The 8,679-nt window shown below is 39.1% G+C and overlaps 1 long non-coding RNA gene across 1 annotated transcript; it reads left to right on the forward strand.

Annotated features, from left to right (window-relative positions):
* The first annotated feature begins 1,374 nt into the window (after positions 1–1,374).
* Positions 1,375–3,864, forward strand: LOC141569329 (uncharacterized). Its single transcript, XR_012492854.1, has 3 exons — positions 1,375–1,499; positions 1,873–1,926; positions 3,733–3,864. It is a non-coding gene; the product is annotated as an uncharacterized LOC141569329 (long non-coding RNA).
* Positions 3,865–8,679: the final 4,815 nt, after the last annotated feature.

Below are 8,679 nucleotides of genomic sequence, written 5' to 3' on the forward strand. Positions count from 1 at the left end.
CTTCCCCTACTTTTGCCAGGTCGGGTGGTATTTGCCCCAGATTAGCCCCTGTCCAGCAAATATAGGTGACAGTCCCTCTAGGGTTATCTGGGCTTCAAGCTGTCCAGGGTAGAAAAGACTGTGCAAGAAGAAAGAAGAGAGTAGCTCACCTGCCTGCAACTCTTTGTCCGGAAGGAGGACCGAAAGGAGACTCAAAGGAGAGGCAGGTCTGAGAACTGAGAGCTGCTGTCTGTGGCTCTGTCGTTTCCAGCAAAGTGACATTTCCAGGAAAATGTGGTCTGTGTAGAATTTTAAAAATTACTGGTAGATGGATTCTAGAAAGAGAAGTATAGGGGACACTACAGAACGTTGCAAGTCCATCAATATTCACTCTCAGGCTTTTCCCCCAGCCTTATTGAAACACAGTAAGTAAAATTATCTATATCTAAGGTGTACAACATGATTTGATATACAAATACATCGTAAAATGATGACCACAATCAAGTTGGGGAACACGCCCTCTGTTTTAAAGCTGACAGGTAGCCGAGTAGCTATTTGAGCTGAAGGGGAAAAGATGCACGTAGAGGTCCCAAGTTCTAGAAGTTCTGAGGTTATCTCTTGTAAAGGTGGGGAGCGTGCATTATATGACTCAACTTTATGGCTGCTTTTGATTCATGTTGTACTAGACTTGTGCACACACCCACCTGCCTGCAAAGGGCACACGTTTTTCTCCTGTCATCCCTCTGGATAGAAGCTCTTCTCACTCTCCATATCAGTGCAGGAAATATATTTTTAAGAGAAGAAGGAAGGAAAGGGGAACTGTCAGGTGAGCTTCAATGTCAGGTTTTTTTTCTATTTTCTTTTTGACTTTTTATTCTTAATCTGGGTGTGTGGAGGGGGGTTGAAGCTTGGCAGGGATTGTTATCACAATTTTCCAAATGAGAAAAGGCTCAGGGAGTCAAATGACTTTCCCAAGATCATTCAGCTACGACACATGGCAGAGCAGGAACCGAACCCTGGCTGTTGGAGTCGGGGGCCTACTCCTATCGCAAGGCCCCGTGCGGTCTTTTGGAAGGAAGACTTGTGGAGGGCGGTACACACCTTCCTCTGTCAATTACAGGCTATGAAGTAAGTGAGGGAGGGTCTTCGGCCTCTCAAACACGATGACTAGCCCTCACGAGGACAGAAAGCCTGCTGTGCCAGCCCACTTTGCAGCCCAGTGACGTTTCCAGCTAACAGCTGAGCCCACCAACCTCTCCAGAAGTGACTGCCAGACAGAGTCCCACCAGTTGGGATTCCAGTGCCCTATGGGGTAGGTAAAGCAGCAAGCACTGCCTGTGATCACCAGCACCTTTGCTCTGTTTCCTCCCTCACCCGCCCACCTCTGCTGAGGCCTCCCTAGCCTTCAGTGGTGAGACTCTGAAAGGTCTCTGGCTCAGCTGGTCTTTGAACTTCCGTCTAGTTTTATGATGCCTTCACCCCACGGCATGTCTCTTCCAAGGAAGACTTCCTGACAGAAGGTAAGCACAACCCAGTTTTGGTGAAAATGTGTTAAAATCTTCCTTTAGGCCCTAAAGGATAGTTGAGGTGGTTTCTAAGAAGATTTGAGCAAATTCATTGCAGTAGAGGAAGTATCATTTATGTGTAATGGGGGTTCAGGTCCTCAGATAAATGGCACTGAAAGGCTACTTTGAAGTAATCAAACTTTGCATTATTAGAAATGATGGGTCTTTTGTCCCCTCAGCCTCTCTGGGAAAATGCAGGAGCCATAATATATGGATTAAAATTAAATACGCTACCTAAAAGGAAGCAATTTCACAATACGATGAAGAAACCGTCTGGTGGCTGGTTCTGACACGGTGTTCTCTCTTCTCTTGTCATCGTGCTCTTCAGCAAATCCAGGACACGGAAAGAAAAGGGAGTACTTTTCACATGAGAATGGCCCAGGTCAGATTTAATTCATCAATCTTGGCAATGGGATTCAGAGGGCGGAGAATGAAGCTTGCTCACACCTTTTCCTAAGAAATGGCCTGAGTCGATGATTGGCACAAGGAAAACATAAGTCTGGAATTTCTTGTAGGGCCATAGAGTAAGAAATGCTGAAACATACAGGATAGGGCATGTTGGGGGCATATCCAAGACCACTCACACATTCTGGGCTATGCTAGGACTCACAGGACTCTCAGCATATAGTTGCAATAACACCGAAAATTTATTACAATGACAAAATAAGATCACACAGCACATCGATAAGGGGAAAAGACACACTGGGCAGAGTCTGGAGAAATCTCCCTATAGGCTTTGTATACTTTCCCTGCCAGCCTAGGACGGGAACACCAGGTGTGCTACCTTTTTTAACAGTGAAAACATAGTGGCACATATGTAATGTTTCTCTCAGGGAAGCCCATTTGAGACTCAGAGTTCAGGATTTTTATTAGGAGCGAGTCATGTAGGCATTCCCCAAACCCCAGAGTCTCAGAAGGAAGCAGGGGTTCAGTGCTCCACGTGGGCAAAACAACCTTGCCAGTGTAGGGAACTTTCCATATCGGTGTGGGGAACGCTTCACAAGCCAAGTTCCCAGGTACCAGCTAAGGGGGCAACCTTGCAAGCAGGCCCTTCTAAAGATATCAGCCTGCAATGTTAACTCCTTCCTATACAGGGCACATAAAAACAACACAAAAGCCAACCTAAAACCACTTCCATAACGAAGTCTGTAGCTTAGTTACTGGTATTGTACCAATGTTAATTTCACAGTGTCAATCATTGTATCACGGTTGTATAACATGTTCATGTAAGGGGAAGCTGGAGGAAAACTATCCATGAGCTCTCTGTACCATATTTGAAATTCTTCTGTAAAGTTACTTCAAAACAAAAACAATTTTTAGGCTGGCACATGATAGTTGCTAGCAGAAGTTAGCTTCTCTTGGTTAATTTACTTGATAATTATCCCCAGGGGGTGATGTGCTGGGAAATCTCTTGTTGCTTCTACTCCAAATAAAAAAGTGTCTTTCTAAGGATGAGTGGCTTTAGTGGCATTTTATAAGCTTGGGAAATTTCATTGCCCTTGAAAGGAACAATATCATGATGGAAAGATACCAGGCTGACATTTCTACAATTTAGTGCTTTTGGTCAATTTTTGAATTGCTGGGGAAGCTTTGGTTTTATTGTCCTATCAATGGAGACTCGTTTCCAGATGCCAACGTGGCTGGAGAATTGGGTCTGGACTGTGGCCACTCAAGAGGCAAAATGAATTAACTACATACAGCCCTACAGCCGGCCCTAATCCCATCAGCCCAACTATCCAAGCCTGTGTTCTTGAGGCTGGAAATGACACAGGGTGCTGAAATTAAGCCAACACTGACGCCAGAAATACCTAAGATGGGACAGCGTAAAAAGTGTGGCACGTGGGTCCTAACCGCTGGTCCTAAGGGTTCTGCATATTACTAACTTCCATAGGGGTCAAGTGAGAGGCTGGTGAAGGTGAAGAGGCAGCTTTGGACTATGGGCTTACTGGAAACTGTGTCGTATTCTTACCTGTGCTTCATCCTACAGTATAATGTTTGTTTTTCTCTCGTTGGAAAAGAGCTTTGTGGTTTTACCCTGGCTAAGCTCCTTCTTCCTCGGTGGCTTTTGTAAAGCTGCAGTGAAGTAGTTTTTGCCTATGATTTATGTTCCTACCTACTCCTAAAAAAGATCTAAGATGGCTCATTCCCCAAACAACTGTGCTAACCCTAGGTCTTTACTCTCTTCCAGGCCATCTGTTCCTCCTCACCATGAAGTCACAGCACTAAATTCGTGACAGTACAATCATTTCCATGGTAACAGGATGTGGTCTTCACCACTGAATCTTGATTTCACCCTGACCAAGATGGCTCTTCTCTTTCATGTTTAGTTTCTCTCCAAAGTTCTTACTTTTGATTCTAAAATCTTGGCTCAGCCTGGATATATGTTTTTGCATAATTTACGTAAGAAGCATTTGTCTGGTAAATGATCAGATATGCAAGTCAAAAAATAATAATAAGTTGAGAAATATCACACAAAGCTACACACACACACACACACACACACACACACACTGTGATATATACACTTGCTTGAAAGTGAGATGATTAGCAAATGTCCTTCTGGTTTGTATAGAAGAAAAGGGAATAAGAAAAAGAGAAGAGAATACATTTAAAAGGCATGACATTTCTAAGCCGAAGAAATTTGCTTTGATGACTGATAAGCATTGGAAGGCAGCTGACTCAGCTCCGAGTCAATGGTTTTCTTACCTTGCTTAGCTCAAGTAAGACAGAAAAGAGTCTTTCTGTATGAGTTCCGACCCTCTGACCAGAGAAAGATAGGTGAGCAGCTTTATTCATACAAAGGACTAGTACCTTGATATTTTGTCCATTTGTTTTAATCTCACACAACTTTTTTTTCTCTCACACAACATTACACAATCTTTGGAGTAACTTCTTAGATAAAGGGCATGAAATTTTAAGAGAACTAATTATTGGAGTATCAGAAGAAAATCCCTGATTGGTACATTAATCTAGCGATTTTATAGGACAGACTATAACAGGAAAGGTCTATTATAACGAGGCTCATAACATACATATATTATATATATAACATATGTACATAACATAAATATAACATATATCTATAGCGTAAGATACATAATATATGAAACATAACATATATAACACATATAGATAACGCTATATATTATATATGTATATAACAGACAAAAGTGATATATTTCTAGCCCAAAAAATCTGGTATTTGTTTTCAAAGTGTTTACAAACAGTGTCATGCTGAAATTGCTGCAGTTTGATGTTGCAGAATGCTTTTGACTTATCTGTGTATTGACATAGAGTAGTTATTTTAACTTTTGTACAGTATTTCATTGAATGAATATACCACAGTTTGTCTGTTCCCTCTTCATTCATTCATTCTTGGGGGCATTTCCAGCATTTTATTAATACGAACAATATTGTAATGACCATCCTTTCCTACCCCTGTTCACCTCTGCTACTCCTTAAGTTACCTATGTCAGTAAACGGCGTCACCAGGTACCAGGCCTAGGTGCTTGGCCCGACTTCAAAGTCATCCTTGAACCTTTTCTCTCAGACCTCACACCGAGTTGTTCTATATCCTGAATCCAACCACTTCTCAACACTTTCAAACAAGTCCAAGCCACCAGCATCTCTTTCCTACTATTTCAGTGGCTTCTTACCCACTCTACGCTATTCAGTAATTCCACTTTACCTCACAGCCTGTCTTTCTTCCAATGTTTCTAGCTCATTTTTGCCTGAAAACATTTGTATTTTCCATATCATCTTGTCAGTAATGCACTTTTTTTTCTCAGAACATAAAACATGACTCTTGCTTGCTCCCTCATTTCTCTAAGTCTCTCCTCAAACTCACCTTTTCAGGGAGGTTTTTCCTGTCTTTCCCACCGAAAAAAAAATAGCACCTCCAGCTGCCATCTCTTTACTTTGCTAAACTTTGCTCCAAGATATCTGTCACTCCCTGAACTGAGAACTAATATATTTACCCAAATATATTTGTCCAAGTATATAGATATAAGTATATGTTATAGTATATGTTATAGTATAGATATATAGTATATAGATATATATAGTATAGATATTAATATGTAGTAGAAAGTGTATATATATGTACACATATATATATATTACGTACATATACATATATATCCATAAATCTGTCTCAGTTTCATGAGAACAGTCTTGTTAACCTTTTATTCACATAGTCCTACTATGGTTCAGGTAGGAACTTGATAAATATTTATTCAATAAATAAATGTTTCTTTATGCATTTTTCAACATTTCTTCTGAATTATGTATCTAGAGATGGAGTTTCTGGATCATAGAATGTGTGCGTTTTCAACTGGACAAAGTATTTCCAAATTGCTCTCCTAATGGTTGTTTGTACCAGTTTGCACTTCTACCAGCATAGGTAAGATTTCTCACTTTCATATAGCTAACGGGCCAACACTTGGTATTACCAGATTTAGAATTTTTTCCCCAATCTGATGGATGCTTTAAATTTACATTTCTGGTTGCTAGGGAGGTTGCGTGTATGTTTGTAAACCTATTTTTCTATTAGGTCATCTTTCTCTTATTTATAAAATTTATATTACCTTAATATTAATCCTTCGTTTGATATAGGTTACAATTACCTTCTCCCAGACAGTAGCTTTCTTTCCTTTAAATATTGTTTATGGGATATTTTATGAAACAGAATTACTAAATTTGCAGGGTGCAAATGTATTATGTTTTTCCTTTATAATTTGTGCTTTTGATGTCACCTTTAAATAATCCTTTCTTCCCCTGTGATCATAAATGTGTGAACCTATCATTTCTTTAATAGTAATAAAGTTTTTATTTTGTTCCAGGCTTAGATCTTTAATTCATCTGGAGTTTAATTTACAGCAGTGGTTCTCAGACTGTAGTTTGGGAATAACTATAAGAAGAGTCCCAACACTCTCGCAGGAAGTTTGCAAGGTCAAAACTATTTTTGTCATAATTCTAAGACATTATTTGCTTTTTTTCACTCTCATTCTTTCAGGAGCAGTGGAATTTTCCAGAGGCTACATAACCTGTGATGATGTCATCACTCTGACTAACTTACACGTAAACAGCAGAAATGCATTGCTCATAGTTCCGGAGGCCGTAAGGTCTCTTTTATGAGAACACTAATCTCATTCATGAAGGCTCCTCCCTCAGGGCCTACTCACCTCCCAAAGGCCCCACCTTCTCATGTCATCACCTTTGAGGGTTAAGATTTCAACACGTGCATTTAGGGGGGACTCAAACATTCACACTATACAATATGGTACATATTAATAGCTATAACCTACATAAACAAAACTCTGTGGGATCTCCAATTTTTAAGAGTGTAAAGGAGTCTGAGACCAAAAATGTGAAGAACTGCTGTCATAGACTGTGAGATAGCGATCTAATTTCATTTTTTCAATACAGAAAGTCAGCAGCCCCCAAATTCCCTAGGTTTGTAATGTTTCCTCTATCATCTATCAAGGTCTCATACTCACTTGTGTCTACTTTAGTGCTTTTTCATACTCCAACACTGTACTCTCTAATTACTACAGTCTGTAAGGAAGCTTTCTGTCTGGGAGGATAAATCACATTTCCTTGGTTCTTTAGAAGCGTCTTGGCTCTTCTTAGACCTTTTCTCTTTATAATTAACTTTAGAATTGGTGTGCCAAATTCCACACAAAAAATCCTGTTGGGATTTTGATTGAAATGGCATTTAATTGTGGAGAATCGTAATCCTTATGGCAATGATTTTCTGTTCTGTGAATTTAGAAGTATGTACTTTTTATTACAATCTTTTTTTCTTTTCTTTATTTTTTGCCCTTTGGTATTTTAGCCATAAAGGTCTTGCACATTTTCGGTGGATTTATTCCTAGGCATACTCGTATTGTTATTTCTGTTGTGATTGTAAATGGGGTGCTCCCCGCCCCCATTACATATGTGTATAGATTTCCGATTACTTAGGTATATTAGCATTGCTACTGACTTTTCACAATGATCATGATTTAGCAACATTGCTCAACACTTAGTCTCATTTTTTTTTCTTGAAGAGCCTCTTGGAGATTATAAAAACGATGTTGTCTGCAAATACTTTGTACTCTTCTTTGCTAATTCCTGAATACCTTTTTTCTCTAAGTACAAGGATTAGAACGTGCAACATATTTAATTGTAGAGGTTACAGCAGGCTCATCTTGCTCTTGACTTTAATGAGAATGCTTCTATAATCTCATAATTAAATGTAATATTTGTTAACGACTCTTTGTATACCCCTCATCACATTAATATTCTTTGTTAGCTAAAAGATTTTGTTTTTAATTATGGTTCTTGATTTTTTATTTGTATTCATAGAGATGAGCACACAGGTTTGCTCCTTAGTCTGATAATACAGTAGGTTATAGATAGATTTTAAACTGTAGTACCATTTTTATATTTGAGGTAAACTTTATTGGTGCTCGATGTATGATACTGTATACTGTGCTGAATTTGATTTCATAATTTATTTAGGATTTTCATATCAGAGGGCAAAAAATGAGATTCACCTATAATTTTCTTTGTGGTGTTCTTGTCTTATTTTGGTATCGAGATTACAGCAATCTCATAAAATAAGATGCCTTTACTCATTTTCTGTTGTCTGGAACAATTTATGTAAGATGGGATTGTCTGTTCCATTAATTTGGTAAAACTTACCTGTAATACCATCTGTCCTGGTTTCTTTGGCAAGGAGTGGGGTAAGGATAGGAAGGGGGGGCAGTATTGGAAGACATCTGACTACTGATCTATTTTTGTCAGCTTTATTAGAGGTATAATGGACAAAAATGTAAGATACTTAAAGTGTACAGTGTGATGATTTGATACATAGACACATTGTGAAGGGATTCCCCCATCTAGTTAATTAAAAAAGAATTATTGAATTGGGAGATTATACTCAGGAATTTATACATGATATAAAAGAGGGGACATATTGTGGCAGTTTTGAATTACGGCTCCAAATTCTTTGATATTCCTCTCATGAAGAGGTAGGTCTGCATTCCCTAAACTGGGCAGGTTTGTGACTAAGTAAGGTAGAAGCAACACTATGTGATTTCTGAGGCTACATAATCAAAGTCCACGTAGCTTCAGCCTTGTTTGTGGAACC

This window comes from Rhinolophus sinicus, linkage group LG17 (genome assembly GCF_036562045.2).
Source record: "Rhinolophus sinicus isolate RSC01 linkage group LG17, ASM3656204v1, whole genome shotgun sequence".
Classification (NCBI taxonomy): Eukaryota; Metazoa; Chordata; class Mammalia; order Chiroptera; family Rhinolophidae; genus Rhinolophus; species Rhinolophus sinicus.